General features: G+C 48.9%; 1 protein-coding gene across 1 annotated transcript in view; it reads left to right on the forward strand.

Moving 5' to 3' along the window:
• The first annotated feature begins 3,191 nt into the window (after window positions 1–3,191).
• Window positions 3,192–18,086, forward strand: part of LOC119390185 (calcium-transporting ATPase sarcoplasmic/endoplasmic reticulum type) — a 139,802-nt gene continuing 124,907 nt past the window's right edge. The window contains exon 1 of the mRNA XM_037657746.2: window positions 3,192–3,423. The gene's annotated coding sequence lies outside the window, so the exon portion shown is untranslated. The remainder of the gene's footprint in view (window positions 3,424–18,086) is intronic.

Raw genomic sequence — 18,086 nt, forward strand, 5'->3', positions numbered from 1 at the left:
CAGCTCTTTGTACAATTCGCGACAGCGTTTCTTGCCTGTAATTTTTGCAATTTTTGGGAGTCGCTGCTCAGCTGGCCGACCAGCTAACGGGTTGCCATCTAATCACGAGAACTTCAATAAGAAGTCTTCGCACGACAGCGCAAGAACCGGTGTGGGCTTTTGCCTTGTCCGTAAAAGACCGTTTGCGCAATACCGGATGACCGGACAGGTGTACAGCAGCTAGAACGCTGGTAGAGAATTTTTTTGACGCATCGTGCAGTGGCGTAGCCAGGGGTGGCACGCCGGGACTGTGCCCCCCCCCCCCCCCGAATTTTTTTTTTTTCACATGGTATACAGAGCACAAAATGACACTCGACCACACTTATCCGCGGCAGTCGCAATTCGATGGAGGCGAAATGCTAGAGGCTCGTGTACTGCGCGATGTGGGTGCACGTTAAAGAACACTAGATAGTCGAACTTTCTGGAGCACTCCGCTACAGCGTCCCTCGTAATCGTAACGTGGTTTTGGGACGTTAAACCCCAGAGATTATTATTATTAACAAAAACTCGATATTTCAGACGGTATGTTTCTCGAATCCTGACTTCAAATTACTTTCAGAAATGACCTATGTATGAGATATGGGAAAAGCTTCCCTTTATTTGGCAGCGTTAGCTGCCATCTTATTCAAGCCGCTTCTCTGAATCAGCGTCTTGTTCAAGCCGAATCTTATTCGAGCCGCTTCCTGAAACGGCTCGCTAGGACGCTAATCAGAAGAACAGAGCATTCGGTATAACAACGTTTCTCGAGCCCCCTTCCTAACATCTTTAAGATGGCTCCTAAGAATTTCCATTGTTATGACGCAAACTCAATTTCGCTATTTTACTAAGCGGTAAGCAGGATGTTTTGTACTGTACACTCAACGCGCGCACACATAATTATATATCTGTTTTCAAAATCGCCTTGGCAACGTGTAAATATGTAAACAGTATTAGACAGTCAGAAGAATAAAGCAGACATCGTATTTAGGTAGCTCGTTACAAAAGACATACTGCAGTGACCAGACCGTCAAAAAATAGTACAGAGACCTAGGTAATGTATGGGATGCAAAAGGACACCTAAGAAAGCACTTGTGCTGGCATTCAAAATATGTTTTCATAAATTCTTTTAATATAATAGCAGGAAGAAAAGATGCGGTAGGCCAAAATATCTTCTGTTAGGTAAACGCTTGCTTTATTATATCTAGCATCAGTACCAGTGGGGCTAAAGTTGTTAGAATCTTATTTCCATATAAGTTAATTCACTGCATGCAAGTCAAAACTTACATCCACGAGATCCTTCAAATCGCTTATATGTAAAAGCCACGAGACGCCAAGCAACACCATCCTTGCACGCATCAGATTTCCGTTACGAAGCAACATGCAAGATAATCTTCAATAACAACACTATAGCAACATCAGAATTTGCGCAATAGACGCCGCACTCATTGGAGTACGCGGCGCAGGACAGTGGTTAAGAGCAAGTGTCGTGGCATTGTAGCTACTAAAGAGAAAAGAAATCGAGAAAACAATAGGTACGTGGGCTGGGTATAGACGTCCGCACGCTTGTTTCTGTCGGGACTGCGGGAGCACTGCCACGTGACTCTGCTCCACCAATATATGGACGCGCAGGCCTCATCTACTGCCCTCACTGGAGGGCACTGGCGGAAAGATAAAATTTCATCACAGCCTTTAGTTTTATTAAGATAGCTTAGTGGCGCCAGTACCAGTTTGAGGAGCGGAGTTCGGCCAGCGATTATTGTTCCGCACGGTTGTATCGCGATAGCAGTATCTTGTATCTTAAGATACACGATACATTATTGAATGTATCGGAAATACAGATACAGATACTTGTCTTGCGAGACGTATCGCGATACAGATACAAGATGCCCAAAGAGTATCTAAGATAGTATCTAAGATACATGTGTCTTCGATACTGCCCAGCACTGGACCTGGCACTGTTCGCGGCGTGGTTTTTTGGGGTAATTACGTCTAACATGAGGTCATGCTACTTTCAGAAATTGTAGCCACTGTGCATCAGTGCTGTGCACAAATTTTAACCATGCCATTACCAGCCCAAGAATTCCGAAGCATTCGCTAAACAGCACTGCGACAGCAGCTCGTTATTATTATTTAGTACGGAGGACACAGGCCGGCAGACAATGTAGTTTTCTATCCCTGACTATGCTGATCGCGTCTTGTGTAAGCTTTAGTCATAGTTTCTACACTACTGCAGCTTGCGATAGCTGCTATAGCTCAAGTTTTTCTTCACAACACCGTGGGGAAAGAAAATGAGGCCCGCGGCGTACTCGAAACCCTTCGTTGCCAAGAGAAGACTCACTCGTCCTCCCGGTGTTGCAATGCCGAAAGCAGAATCTAGGACCCAGGCCGCGCGGAAGGGGCGTTTTGCCCGCTCCTCGACATCAGTGGGCAAGCTTGTAAACAAAATTACCATGAGAAAACAAAACAGCAATGGAAGAAGAAGAAGACGACGACAGTTAAGCACATAAATAACAAAACGGCCGCTTTTCGGTTCTTTCTCTTTCAACCCTTCTTGTGTGCCGCTGGCTGTGTTCTACTTCTCGGAGGAGCTTTTATTTTAAACGACCCTTCCATTTCAACCCCCCCTCGCGAGGCTTTCTGTGACTCGGCTACGTTCCTTCTCGTGTTGGCAGTGCTCATCGCGGGAGCTTGCCCAGAGGGGAGAGTCAGCGGACGAATAAGAAAAAAAAATGTGTGCGAATCAAAGATAAAATACAGTGTAAAAGAAGAGACTGCGAGAAGGACACAAGAGATGGGAAAGAAGGCAGTACGAATGCTACGAAGATATGCAGCGCGCAAAGGGGGGGTCAGAAGGGTTGGTACTGAAGGAGGTCGTTCGAAAGGGGTGGCAAGGTTTAGCTGTAGAATCACGAGTAGCAGGAGAGGTGCACTACGGTGAAGTGACAGAGAGGGTGGAAAGAGAAAGAAGGTACGCGAGCGAAAGACAAAAGCAACAACGCTATACAACAGAAAGAATGAGGGGAGGGGTTGAGGAGGAGTAGGGCCCGGGGCGACGAGGGCTGCAGAGAACTACAGTGAGCACAAAAAGAGAGAGAAGAGAGTGTGAGGGGGGGAGAGTAGAGGGCCCACCGCCGCTGCCAGGCCCGAAACCACCGGCGGCAACCCCTCGCGTCGTTTTTAGTCCTAGCTTGGCTCAGTCTCTGTCTTGGCTGTGTGCTTGGCGACGGAAGAAGTCCTTTCGGGTCGTCACTTGGGTGGTACTTCTGGGCGGCAAGACCGTGGTCGACCGACCCGGACCTTGTCCCGTCTTTTCTTCTTCTTCTTTGTGGCCGCGGTTCCCGACGCGACCATCTCTCCTGCAAGAGGTCACGGCGCCCACGGCACAAGAATTGCATCGTCCTTGAGGTGAGACCGATTTGCGGGGCACCTTTTGTCTTGCAGTGCGTGCGACCGTCTTGCAAGCACCGCTGCATTCCAGCAATGTGAGCCGTGCCGCAGTATTCGTTATAGGAGTACACAATGGGAACTGCTGGAGCCAGGACGAGCCACTTGGTTCTTCCTTTTGGTTGCGGTCGTCCTGCATTTAGAGCGCTATATTTGTTCGACGGTGTCCCGCGGCCGGGGACGTACTGCTGCCGTGCTCGCTGCATACCGAGCGCGAGAGTCCTTGAGCGTCTGTTTCTGTGCGCGACACGAAGCTTGGCACAAAACGTGAACAATCTGCTCATTATTTCGCTGTAGAGGATCCTAATATCGTTCACAATGCAGTCTAACTCGAGTAACTCGATTTAATTCTTTGCAAATAGAAAAAGCACGCTAGGGTGCAAGGCCACGGTAGAGCTCTTCTGATAGGAAAGCCTGCTACGCGTTGCAAAACGCTTCCTACGCAATTCGCCATACTTTACTGTCGAATGCATCTTCCAATAGCCCCAAGAGATAGTAGTAATGAAGTGATTTAATGTAAAAAAAAAGAAATGCCCCGCCTTAAACAGCGTAGATGTGTATTTTCGTGCAGTGTTTCTTTTCTTTGGTGTAAAGCAATGCTTTTTAACCCTAACGTCCCGCCATGCAGTTGAGGTGCACCTGAAAGGGTTAACGAGAAACATGCAACGCTATAATTTATTTCTGCGCTATCTTTGTGAACTATACGCCAGCCCTTTGTTAAATGAACAATCATCCCACTTCTTGTGTCCCTTAATGATTTTCGGTAGCGTGGTGAGAAGATTACAACGCTCCAGCAAGGATCAATATTGCACCGAACGCATCAGGCACCACGTACACGTTTGCGCAAGGGTGACTCGCATTTGCCCGTAGACCCTGAAAAGGGTTTGCCACGGCATCGCGGTCTCGCCGCACCTATCTAGCTCTGCGATTCAGGCTGAGAGAGAGAGAGAGAATAAAAATCTTTATTTACAGGGAATCTTAGGATACACGCCATTACTCGAGGATGCCTTGCGCTCGAACAGCTTTCTGTGTCTTCACGACCAGCCTTAGCTGATCGTCGATGTTGGAACCGGTCAAGGATCTCTCCTGAAGCTCGTGGGTGGGGCAAGGATTGGGGGAGTGCCAGCCTCTAGAGCTGCTTCATGCTCTTCTTGGGACAAGGCAACCCGTTACTTCTGATCGGCCTGGACATGGCCCGTATAGCTCCAGTATTGAACTGATGGAAGAAGATGAAGCAAAAAAAAACATAAGCAACGGCTTGCCAAACTATCTATTTCGTTGCCGCTTCTCTTTGAGACAATATTTCGTGCCTTCAACTAGGCATCAAGTTTGTACGCAACTTGTAAAAAAATGTAATTCTGGTATTTTACCTGCCAGACTCGGGATATCATTATAAGGTACGCCATAGTGGGAGCCGCAGGATAACTTCCGGACCACCTGCGGTTCTTTAAGGCGCACCCAAATCTAAGTACAGGTATTTTTGTATTTGTTTTTTTTTGTGTGTGTGTGTGTGTGTGTGTGTGTGTGTGTGTGTGCGTGCGTGCGTGCGTGCGTGTGCGTGTGTGTGTGTGTGTGTGTGTGTGTGTGTGTGTGTGTGTGTGTGTGTGTGTGTGTGTGTGTGTGTGTGTGTGTGTGTGTGTGTGTGTGTGTGGCTTTTTCGCCGCTATCGAAATGCTGCCTTCTTCAAATCGAACCCGCTTCCTCAAAATTGGCGGCTAATTTTAGCCACTAGGGTACTACGGCGAGTGTATGAAGGTGCTAAAGCAGCGACTACAGTGAGCTTTTCTTTCAACGTGTTTTCGTCATGTCATCATCGGGCCGTCACTGCTCCCCCGCTTACTCGGTTATGGTATCGATGTGATTCTGGCCGTAACATATAGCCAAGATCATATTCAAACCAACATTATATTCAGGTGGTCGTTTGTGCGTTCCGCTGCTCGGCTACGGAGGCGGCGAAGAACAGCTTTAAACGTCTTTTACAAGGACAATTAACCAGGTACGGAAGCGATGACCCTCCTTCCTTAACGTAAATGGTGCCCGCTTATAGCATAGCATCAATGACGTTTGGTGGCATTTTATATGTATGCAACACTGCCAAAGTGTACTCTGGAACGACCACGAGAGTATGCCTTAACGGCAGGTTTCCACAGAAAGCGTTATGAAGGATATAACAGCGTAATTATGGCTCAACACGATTTGTACGCATTGTCGTTAGGCCCCTACCCTGCGCCGGAGATACGTCATAAACACGCGCCCTCTCTTCGCGGTTGCGTTGATAGTGGTCTCCGCGATAAGCTCCGATAGCGGTGCCGGAGCTTATTGCGGAGGCCACGCGTTGAATAACAGTAAATAAGGTCGTGATGAAAAATTAGTAAACTGGGGGTGTGCTGGAGCCGACGTTTCGACAAGCGGGCTCGTCTTCTTCAAGGTCATAGTTGCAGCCTTGAAGAAGACAAGTCCGCTTGTCGAAACGTCGGCTCCAGCACACCCCCTGTTTACGAATTTTTCGTCACAAGCTTCCATCTTCCTCTGACTCCTGCCTTCTTTCGTAAAGAAGGCCGGCACTACACTAGCGCGCGCGGGGAAGCAAACCGCAAATATATGAAAATAACATGATCGAATTGTAGTAAATGTGGGCGATACGCGCTCTTCTATACACAGACGCGCGAAGCATTTTTAGTGTCGTTGTTTTCTCGTGCCATTTTTTTATGTGTGGTAAGGTCAGTTGCCATCATATTTCAGCTTCAACTTATCGCAACGCGAAATCGGCGCAGGTTAACGGTGCTGCATCGTATTTTCGCCGCTGAAATATCTTCAGGTCTGTCTCTTTGCAGCTGCAGTATAGGCGTCCCAAGGGATGCATAAAATATGACGCAGTTCTGAAGGCAAAGGGCATTTGTTTTACATGAGGACAATCGCCGACGGAACCATGTCCACAGTCTCGTGAGACCGCCGAATCAAGCTTGCATCTGCTAAGACATACGACCAGTGAACGCAAAAAAAATTGGCCGCGTATCTGCGTGCTTCGCTGCAAATGTCGTCTAAAGACGATAGAAGAGGCGCTGCGTCAGATATGGACGCCATCTGGCAATACGTCGGGAAACTTGAGTGCTGTGTTGCAGGCTGGTAGTCCCGGCGCAGCAGCAGGCGAAGACCGGCGGTGACCAACGCGACCGGCGGGGACGCCAGCCAGCCCCAACACGCGGTTTGGCGCGAAGCGCTGAAGCAGAAGAAACGTCCGCACTGAACGAGTATTCTCCACACACTCTTTTATTTACACGTCGCCTGGGTAAAACAGGAATGCCAGAGCGGCGTCCCAAGGCATTCGTGCAGTGCAATACAGAACCGAAACCGAAGCACAACAATGAGCTCGTGCAGAGGGCACGGAGGAAGGCAAGTTTCAGCGCAGTCGCATTTTCAGCGCAGCTTAAGAAACTAGGGTCTTTAGAATTACGTATGTATGTATTTTCTGTTAAAGGAACACACCACCTAATACTTACCTAGTAACGTTGCGCCTCAGGTATGCGTAATGTTTGCTTTTTGATCGACAATGCACACAAGTATGAACCTAGTCAGCCGTTCAAGATGGCTGGACCTTGGGCAAGTGGTTGGACTTTGGCCGAGTGGCTGAATCGAGTGACGTGCCGACAAACAGAAAGACAGAAAGACAGACCAAAATTTCTCCGTTTAAGTATCCCAAGAAAGGCTATCGTCTTTAAAAAAGGAAGGTAGGACGTAGTACTCTGCACGCGTCGTTGAGTTGTATACATCACGTTTAATTTATAGACTTAATGTACTGCTTGGCGCTCACCACGTGATATTAACAGTTTCATTTTTATCAATAACCCTTTAGGATAGTTAGTACGAAGTCGCGCTTGAATATAAAGAAAGCTGCATACACGTAGAAGACTGTGGGATTGGGCGTGTTGGTACAACATGATTATTAGTGCAAAACAGCGCAGCCGACAGGAGGTGTCTGTGTCCTCTTCTGTCCCCCTCCTGTCGGCTGCGCTGTTTTGCACTCATAATCATGCTGCATACACGCTACGCAATGACGAGCGCGTTGATCGTTTATTTATTTATTCACTTATTTGGTTATTTACTTATTGCATACTTCAAGTCCTAAAAGGGCCCTGATAGGGAATATACAATAAATACATACAAAGAAATCCAAGTACCATAAATACAAAGCTGCTGCAGGGTATGGTAAAAACGAGGAATGCGTATCCCATTCAGGTTACTCGATGTAAATGCTTGGTGCATCATTTAGTCTGTCCCATTATATACGATATACGAAAGAAGCGGAGTTCTTAAACGTGTCGTTTCTGGCGTGAAACGGTGTTAAGAATAGTATTTGGCACGTCATGTTGGTCTTGTCGCTAGCGGAACAGGTACACGTTGGGGCAAATATATCGAGCTTGTTAGTCAGGAACAAGGATAGTAATGTAACCAGGTCAAATAATTCTCGGCAAGGGAATGTCTTTATTTTCGATTAGTTGGGATGGGTATGTCATGACTAAGATATTTCGAGTAAGTCAATCTAACGGCCTTTCTCTGTGCACCTTCTGTCTTTGTCGGTGTACGGTTCCCAAACGGCACACGCAGTTATAAGTGTGGGTCTGATCATAGTGTAACTAATATTATAATTTTTAGTGCAGCTCTTTAACACTGCTCTAGCTTCCATGTCAGGACACCGACTGCACCGTCTTCCGCAGGCGCACCGTCGTTACTTCACGTGTGCATTGTACGACTCATTACATCGTCTGAGTGAACAGCTGTGCGCCCGCACGCTGACCCAAGCCCGCACGCTGGCGTTAGCAGCGCGGAAGCCTAGTCGGAGTTGCTGAGAGCTATTCCTGGCTGACTTTAACGTCCTGCTGTGCCGATTCTTCTACACGGCCTGCTGCAGTCGTCGGAGTGAGGATTCTTCCGAGGAAGAAAATGGCTGCATTGTTAAAACCTAAACATCGCGTTCACAAACGACTCGCTAGTCCGCCGTGGTGGCACAGTGGCAACTGTCGCGGTTACCCGGAGATATCACCCGAAGGTCGCGGGTTCGATCTCGGCCGCGGCGGTCGCATTACGACGGAGGCGAAATGCTAGAGGCCCGTGCACTGGCCGATGTCAGTGCACGTTTAAAGAACACAAGATGGTCGAATTTTCAGGAGTCACCTACTAGGGCGTGCTTCGTTATCATATCGTGGTTTCGGCACTTAAAACCGCAAAAATTAATAGACTGAGTACTTCAAGGTCATTGCCATTTAATGCCTGTATCTCCAGGACGGCTCGTCGCGTCTTTCAAAAGTCTAGTGCCTAATTTTACAAACTAATACATTACGAAGTGGGAAGCAGAGCAGGATTTCGCCTTCAAGTTTTACAGGAACTGTAACATGCTGCAAAAAATTTTGGACAATTGCGAGGGTGTACGTTGCCACGGGCGACATGGTTTATGTAGCGTACTTTGTAGCAACGATTGCGGGCGATCTGGAGACAAGAGAAAAATACACAACAAACACACGTCACGCACCAGCTCTTTCATTGGCAAACGAAATACGGTAACAGTCCTGGGCTCTCAGCTCACTGCTCTTACTCGCGTCATAATTAAGGCATCGTTCTGCAGACGTTTGTCACGCACGACAGTTTTCGCCGACAGGACTTATCACTGCCAAAGTATGTGGCGGCGGACGTGACAGTTCGCGAGACATCGGCGCCTGTATGCGTGGTCGCGCAACCGTTCGAGACACGTAAGACAGAGACGCGCGTCTGGCCCTCATTTTTCACGCCGTGAACACGATCTGCCGGCGACCGTTCACTGACCCTGGTTGTTTATGTTTAGCCCGGCATTCTCGGGACTCATAGTGTGTGCCTTGACGGCCGAGCGGCCGTGACCTGCCATTTTGTGCAAGGGCGACTGCCAACTTTTTCTCGTGGAACTCGCGGGGGGTGACGTCACGCGCGAGCAGCCACGGACGGACGCGCTTTTTGGTCCCTCCGAACGGTTACCCCCTCCCCGCACACGTTCCCCTCACCCCCCTCCCCTGTGCCACTTCGGCACGTCGAAAGTGGGGCGCGAGCGCCCACGTCGACGACAGGGGAATGTTTACACACGGGACCGAAATACGGCATTGCGCGAGGGAAGAAATAAAAAAAGGAAGAAGGAACGTCACAGCCCTTGGTGATGAATCGATTCCGACTCGCACTCGGACCGCTTTTGGCTCCAACCACCACTTGCGGCAACAGCAGCCTTCATTGGGTCGCTCAGGCCATAGATTCATACTTCAAACATTAGAAGAAAACTTCGCGCACTCGTCTGAGGTGCGCCGCAAGTGCAATGGTTCAGTAAGCATTACAAATAAAGTCAGTGTGCGTGGATTTCCGTAAACTTCGCACGTCTGGCTGCGCACGACCTTGTGGGTACTCATACTCGCGGGCAAACTCGTAGCTGTGGATACTCGTACTTGTGGGCAAGACAGATTAATGTACTACTCGTCGCAGTGGCAAAATGGCTATAGCTTTCAGGCCAGTGAGAACGAGGTCGTGAGTTGGAAACCTCAGAACTCTCACGCGCCTCGCTTCTGTTTTGACCTTAAAAAAAAAAGAAAGTCGGACGCATTGATCTTCGGTTTTCTTTATTACGGTGAATTTTGCGACACGCCGATTTACGTCGTTAAGATCCAGGTCATGCACTCATAAATAGAAGCTTTATGAGCTTAGTGAGTGCCGTGGTTTATGCGTACACGTGGGTTTCCTTCACCTTCAATCTCGATGGAAGGTGAAGGACGACCGCTGAAGCAATAGTGCAAGGGTTATGCGCATGCGCGCTGGTAAATCTTCCGTAGAATGTCATGCGAGGAAGTCGAGGATAGCGTCCTTGAGAGTCCGCCGAGTACTTGGTGATGGCAGAACAGCGGGAGAGATTTGAAGTAGGTCTTTCAGCAAAACGTTGGTTACGGGGGTAGGGTAACTTTCGTTGACATTTAGAAGGAAACGAGACGCAGCTGTCAAGTATCGAGTGCTGCTTTTATTCGTCGGAACTGTCCACACACAATGTGCATTAAAAGCTTGAGGCTTGGAGCAGCAAAAAAACAGAAAGAAAAATTCAGGACGACAGAAGACACGAGGGCACAGAGCTACTAACGGGTCATATTTTATTGGACATGGCCACGGAATGTATACCATTGTACAACAGGAAAAAAAAGAAGGTGTCAAACATCACCGTAGATTGCATAACAGCGTCGTCAGCTACAGTTACCGTGACAAAAACGGAATCTGTTTCTTTTTTTCTTTCTTTTTTTTGACAGTGAAAACTCGCTTCTGTTTACTTCGAACGCCTCGACAACTACCATGGTCAGCTGATGCGAATTATCGAAATCTCTCTTGTCCTGATAGAGGCTTGCGTGCGGCTAAATTACCGAGCACTGCCTGTTTACTAACGTTGTTAGAATGTTTCCGTGTGCTGACTCTGTTGTAATGTCCCCGTTAAGATACGAGAAGCAACAGTGTCGTGCCAGGCCGCTGTTGTTTGACGCAAGGAAGGAAAACAGGAGGAGAAAGGAAAGGCAGCTATGTTAACCCGCTCAGAATAACCGGTATGATGCCCTACACCGGGGAAAAGCATCGGGGAGTTTTGAAAGTTGAGAATGTAAACACAGCTAAAGTGGATGCTTGGGCGTGTTGGTACGACATAGCGGAAAGAAAACAGCGCAAAAGACGGAGCACAAGAGAACGGAAGACACAAACAACAGCGCTGACTTACAACGATGGTTTAATCTTCAACACCGCGCAATATATACTTGCGCAGTCCAAAACGAAGGAAAGAAGTAACAGTGATAAGCAAAGATAATATGAACAAACTATCAGCATCATCGCTGTAAACCGTGCACATTACGCGTACAACCATCTGATAGATCATTTAATCACCTTTACCGTCAAGGCAATTGTTCCTTCCTTCCTTCGTTTTAGACTGCGCAAGTATGTATTGCGCGGTGTTGACAAATAAACCTTTGTTGTAAGTCAGCGTTGTTGTTCGTGCCTTCCTTTCTCATGTGCTCCGCCTTTCGTGCTGTTTTATTTCCGAATGTAAAGAGATATAACAGGACAGGTAGCACATACACAACGTCAAAGTCAATCAATCTCACGCAAAGTTAAAAAAAGAAAAAAAAAGAGCTACACTTTCGGCGACAGTGCAGCCGTTCCCTGCCAAGTCGACAATTATATTTATTTGTGGTTTCGAAGGAATACTTCGCAAGCCTAACATGATTATGTGCTACCTTTGCGTAACTTGTTTTTCTCAGAGGTCGAGAGAGAAATATCAGACTTGTACGAAAACAAGGGAGCCTTGTAAGCTTTTTTTTTAAGTTTTATTTTAATGAGGAGTCTTAGCGGAGACCTGGCACGAGTTGGCAGTTTTTGTAAGCGTCGCGGCTCGAGCTTGATTTATTTATCGCGCGAGAATTCCAGAACTCAGGCTTTACTTCCTTGCGCAATGTCGCGACCCTGCCACACGCGCCCCTAGAAGAGCTCCGTGGAGCATGACCGGACGAGCACCAACCAACAGCATTGCGACAGTGTTGGCAAACTTTACCGCGCTTGATCGTCGGTCACGTGGACTCTCTAATGACGCCACTAACCCGTTACCTTCCCGATTCTAACTCGGGAAGTACACGTTGTTGCGTCCTCTCTCTTTTTTTTTCTCTTATTCTCTCATCCTGCACTGTTTACGCTTTTCCGCATTGTTGCTTGCGTTGCGGTAGCGCGACACTTCCTGGCACAGCTGCTAGCGGGACGCGCTCTATTAATACGCGAGCTTTGCAGTTCGCAACCTGGGTAAAGATTAAAGATGGGCAACTAACACGTGGTTGAAGGTAAGCGGTACGAGGTGCGCCGGTCAAATAACTCCAATCTCCACTTCGATCGAGCGGACGCTATAGAAACTGTGAATGAAAACGACAAAGAGCGCGAAATACTAAAGGGCTGTCAGAAGAATATAGGAGTAAGTGTCATAGGAATGTTCACCACAACTCACAAAGAACTGTATTAGTGTCATAGGTGTGCGCACGGCGTGCAAAGGCTCCCCCCCCCCCCCCCAACGTAGAATCCTGCGCACGCATATGATTGACGTGATAGCACTCTTATGTGTAGCAGTCCTCCACATGCACTCGGGGAAATGCAAGTTCCACAAACCACAGCGTTCCACTTCATCGCAACAGAATAATTAATGGCGTTTGCAAGGATATTATTAAAGGCTTTGTTTCATTAACTAGCAACACGAGCGTTTCTCGTGCAGCACCAGTTACTGTTTTCAAACATTGCTTCTTCACCATCCCCAACCTTATACACGAGTTAGCGCTCGCGTTCCCAGTTCATTGTCTTCGATGCCCAGAGCGCAAGCTCTTTTCCGTACATCAGCGCCGCAAAAAAAAAAAAAATGTTTTACGACTTGTTTTCGCTCCAGCCCTGGGCGGCACCTTTGAGGCCGCGTTTATATGTCGCCCATATCTGTTCTTCCGTGACGCCTTCGGTTCCCGAGCCAGGCTCTTGCTTTTACGTCACATCCGAGAGGGAAACAAGTATTCCGACGCGTCTTTATACAGACGGGAGGGGAGATTACTCCAGACTTCGCCAGTTCCCTCTGGCTCTGCGTGTGGCTTCCGCGACCGGGTGGTTCGCGTCGCCGGTGCTGCGTCCCGCCGCGTTCTTGCCGTTGCCCCAGCGAGCGACCCGTCGGCCTGGATACTCCACCTGCGACGTCTCAATGCCTCTCCTCCTCCTCCTCCTCCTCCTCCTGCAACTTATTCTCCTCTCTGGGAGCGCCGTCGACTCTTCCTGTTGCCCACATGGCTCCTCGGCCACCGCCGGCCGCCTTAATGTCTGGGCACAGGGCCAGAAGCAACCCCCGAGGCCGCTCGCCCCCGGCGCTCCATAGATGGCGCTGCACAATGCGCAATCAAAATCAGAATTAGCAGTTTTTCTCTTAAGATTTGGCAGTAATTTAAGCGCAGAGAGAGAGATAAATGTATTGAGGAAAGGCAGGAAGGTTAACCAGGAAACAAACATCTAGTTTGCTACCCTGCACTGGGGACGGAGTAATGGGAGACAGAAAAGTAAGGGAGAGGAGAATGTGAGAGGGAAGTATGAACGCACATACACGGAAATGTCATAATCGTTCAACAAGGCGAGTAGCTTGCACAAACTTCAGCAGTGCCTTTGTCGCTGTCTGTTGTGAAGCTCAAGTTTTCCGGCGTTCCAAGATGGATCGCTTAGAGAGCGGCTGCTCATCGAGGCGCGCAAATACTGCTGAGATGGACTGTCTCTGGGAGCTGTATTTAGGACAATGGCACAGGATGTGTTCAATGGTTCCTTCCCTGCCGCAGTGGTCTGTGCAAGAGGCTAGAGTAAATAGTTTGGTTTGAGTCTGGCAATAAAAGGAACAGCATGGTGGACGGCTAGGGGTATGCTTTCGTATTACGTGGTGCGTGGTACGAACGGACTAGGAGAGACGACAGAAAAGAAAAACTACATGATGCATCCAATTTCCATCTCTTTATTTTTTTTTTTTTTTGCGACACGCATATTGCAAACCTAGCTCTATCGTACATAACCACGGGAAATCTGTAAAAAAAAACATAATTGGAATAAATAACAGATGCGACAAACGCGCACACAGCAGTCTGAGAAGGCATAAGATTAGAACGACATATATACGAAATATACGTGTGTGATTTCAGAAGTAAGAAATATTAATGCATGCAGAACACCAATGAAAACTACTTTCACTTCTATGGTCGCCACTCCCATTAAAAAATCGCGGAGTCGCGACGCCTCCGAACAATAACGGTCTGTAATAGGCGGCGTTGCAGAGTCAAGTTTGCTTACTAGAGCACCAGAGGGTCTCTAAACGAAACCAAAAGCATCGTACGCGAGCGCTTTTGCATTCAGTCTATGTCAAAAAGTCGTAGCGACAAACTAAACTCGAGCCCACCAGCTCGGCTCAGCTGTACATTTTTACAGCCATTAAATGACCTCTCCAATCGTTGTTACTGCCGATCGCTCACTGTACTTCTTTCGAATGAGCAAAAACTTGGAGGACGCTTGAGCTTCGCCTTCAAGAGTAGAACGCGATAGCGCAATCGGGCCCTGTGCGCATCGCCTTCTCAATTGCTAGCCTGGCTTCGGTTCTCGGTGCATGCCTCAACCGTGCTGCAAGGAAACGAACCTCTATGCAAGTAACATTGGCCGTTGCAGACTATCCTAGAATGCCTAATACAAGTACAGTTGTTAAGTGCCCACTACGCCATAATTATTCCTTTTGCGAATCAGCGAAGGGCCCACTACGCGTCCGTAAGGCAACACGCGAGCCTATGCTGCTGCTAACTTTGTTGATGCTTTTGCCGATGATGGTGATTAAATATGTCTGAGCGCTTTGTAATGGGTGGGCCTTTGAAACACCCACTCGTTGCGCAGTTCACGTTTTGACGCCTGGCGCGATGCTACGCTTCTGCCACGTCATATTACATGCGTTAAGCAGACTCCTTCCGCTACATGGCATTCACATAGCGTTTTTTTTTTTTTTTGAAGAAGTTTCAAGGGATGGTGTGGCTCTGTGTCCAGACACGAAAGCAAAAAGAAAAAGGTGTGGCCCTGTGGTGGAACACCTGCTTGTCGCGCATAAGGCCTGGGTTCGATTCTCTCTGGAACCGAATATTTTTGTTATCTATTTCTTTTTTGTGGCTCTCTCGATTTTTCGGTCACGGACAACGCTGATTTTTTGCTCACAACCAACGACGCAGACACTGACGCCGACACCGGAATTTCTGCGAAACGAGCTCTTTAACGCTACCGCGTTAAAATGTGCCTTCGTTGAACGCGATTAAACTATGCTTGTTGATCGATAGCAGGAACTACAGCGGAAAGCGCACCGCGGTGGTGTCCCTCGTGTCGATGCCCTCGCGCGTCAAGCGGCGGCACGCTGTCCACATTTCTCCGTGGTCGCCGGCTCGCAGCTCTCGCCAACCAACGGAGATGGGTGCGCGGGAGAGGAGAACAAACCGGCACTGTGCATGTCCGTTGCCATGACGACGCACGTGCAAGGAGGCTCAGCTTCAAGGCCAAACGTGTCCGCAAGAACGTTTTCAGGGTTTGTGGCGAGAGTAGTAGTACACCAATCTCCAGTTGAGTGCACCTCGCTGCTCTTAAGGACAGTTGAATGGACTCAGCTCCTGCTTGGATGAGAATAGAGAAATATTTCATGGCAGAGGCTGTAAACACTGGACTGTTTCCGTGGAAACAGCAAAAGGCACACACCAAACAGCCTACACATCTGCCACATTGTAAGTGCTTGAGCCGTATGCGCACCACGACTCCTTTTTTCCCCTCTTTAGGGGCCGATTCTAAGCACTTTATTGCCATATGTTCTATCTAACCGTCGCCTCTTGGGTCGATTGACGTGTTAGTGGTCAAACCAGACCACGTCGTAGCCTCCGACGACCTGTTTTACGAGCTCCCTGGCACGTTCCTGTTAATACTGCTTCGCTCGCCATCGGCAGTTTATTTATCCACATTCGTTCAAACCTGGACGTAAAGGGAGATTGTGGTGATAGCTTTAAATGGTTCACCGCTCTACCGAGTGATTTAACAGTAACCTGAAATAAACATAAACGCAGGAATATGAAGGACCTGATGTAGCAAAATGTGGAGATAAACATAGGTAGACGAAGGCACAACAGGCTAGAGAGTAGTGATATCACATCACGTTGTCCTTATCCTCAAGGATCTCCTGCCCCGCAGGGGCGTCTGCGGAAGCAGGCGTTTGGTGTGTAGCGACACCACGGACCCGAGCTAACGGGGGGGTTTCGACCCCCTCCCACGCCTAGCCGTGCGTGGCTTTGCCGTGTCCGGGGAAAAGGGGATCCTGGGGGTTGAGCCGACGCCGGGTGATTGGACCTTTAAGGCCCCCCGGCAGAGGCAACACACCCTTTGGCCCCGGCTTCACGTAGACGGCACCCCTGGGCTGACCCACCCAGGGGAAATCGGCGGTCGCCTTTTCCTATCCCCCTCTCTGAGCTTTCACTTTCCTATCTTCTTTCCTCGCTGTCCTGTCTTCTAATCTCTTCGGTTACTTCCCCATTTTCGTAGGCGGCCCGGGTTAACCGTGTATATGTGTCCTCTCTTGGACATAATATATTAGGTTATAGCTGCATTGTACGGCTGGCGTCTGCAGCCTTAGTTCATAAGTGCTGCAGCGTCCCCAAGTTGGACTCCATGGTGGGTGGCCGCCACTGCTGCCGAAACACACACAACTATAATGGAAACAGCTCCATTCCCCCGTCTCCTTGATCGTTACCCTCACAAGAGGGTACGCACCGATGAAGTGCTTAATTCTCTGACCCGACCAACAGAAACGTTTCCGAAATTTCATGTCCTTCACAGCCAGAACCCTGACAAACTCGCAAGAACTATCTCTCCGTTCACAGTTGCAAAATCCTTGACCGAAGCCTTAGGGCCGGGCTACAAGGTAACCAAAATGACGAGCGGTGACCTTCTTCTCGAAGTCACAGCGAAACAACAGTATGAAAAACTCAGCACTCTCGTATCACTTGGAAGCATAGCCATTACAGTGTCACCCCATAGGTCCATGAACACCTCACGCGGTGTCGTTTCTGAAGTAGACCTCCTTGACTTGTCTGAAGCTGAACTGCTAGAGGGATGGAAAAGCCAGAACGTAACTGATGTGAAACGAATCGTTATTAGAAGAGAAGGAAAAGAAATCCCAACGAAACACCTGATTCTTACATTTGCAACCAGTGTTGTTCCCCAAACCATTGAAACAGGCTACATAAAATTAAGTGTCAGACAATACATTCCCAACCCCAGACGCTGCTTCCAATGCCAGAGATTCGGCCACGGATCACTGAGCTGCCGTGGTCATCAAACTTGTGCTAAATGCGGTGTACAAGGTCACCCCTCCGATAACTGTGCTGAGCCACCACACTGCGTCAACTGTAACGGCAACCATCCTGCATACTCACGTTCATGTCCATACTGGCAAAAAGAAAAAGACATCATCACATTGAAGTACAAAGAGAACATTTCTTTCCGCGAAGCCCGTAAAAGGCGCTCACCCTTCCACACCACACCCTACGCTGATGCGGCGCGACGGGGGGCAACGTCGCATCGGCCTCCGCCACTCCTTCGGCCTGCACAGAGCTACCCGTCGGCTGTGGCGCCTGCCCCCACGGCGGTAGTAGTTAAGTCTACTCCGCCAACTCGCGAACAGGGACCGGCGACTCCAGGCACGTCGGGTCTCAAGGCCTCGTCTCACCAGGCGAGGCCCAAAACTCGAGCCACTAGCCCGACCGTGCGGGCATCCAGTGCCTCCGAGGAGGCAATGGACACGGCATTGGCACCACTGGTGCCGAAACACCGGCGCAGTTCTCTGGACCGCGCCAAGAAAACAAGAAAGCCAATAACGGGGCCGGATGACCGTCCTGCCTCCTGAAACAGTGTTTCACTTGAACACTCCACACTTCCTTATTCTACACACAGCACCTTTGTATGATTAATATGCACACACAAATATTACAGTGGAATATCCGAGGCCTTCTTCGAAACCTCGATGACATTCA

The sequence above is a fragment of the Rhipicephalus sanguineus genome, chromosome 4 (genome assembly GCF_013339695.2).
Source record: "Rhipicephalus sanguineus isolate Rsan-2018 chromosome 4, BIME_Rsan_1.4, whole genome shotgun sequence".
NCBI lineage: Eukaryota > Metazoa > Arthropoda > Arachnida > Ixodida > Ixodidae > Rhipicephalus > Rhipicephalus sanguineus.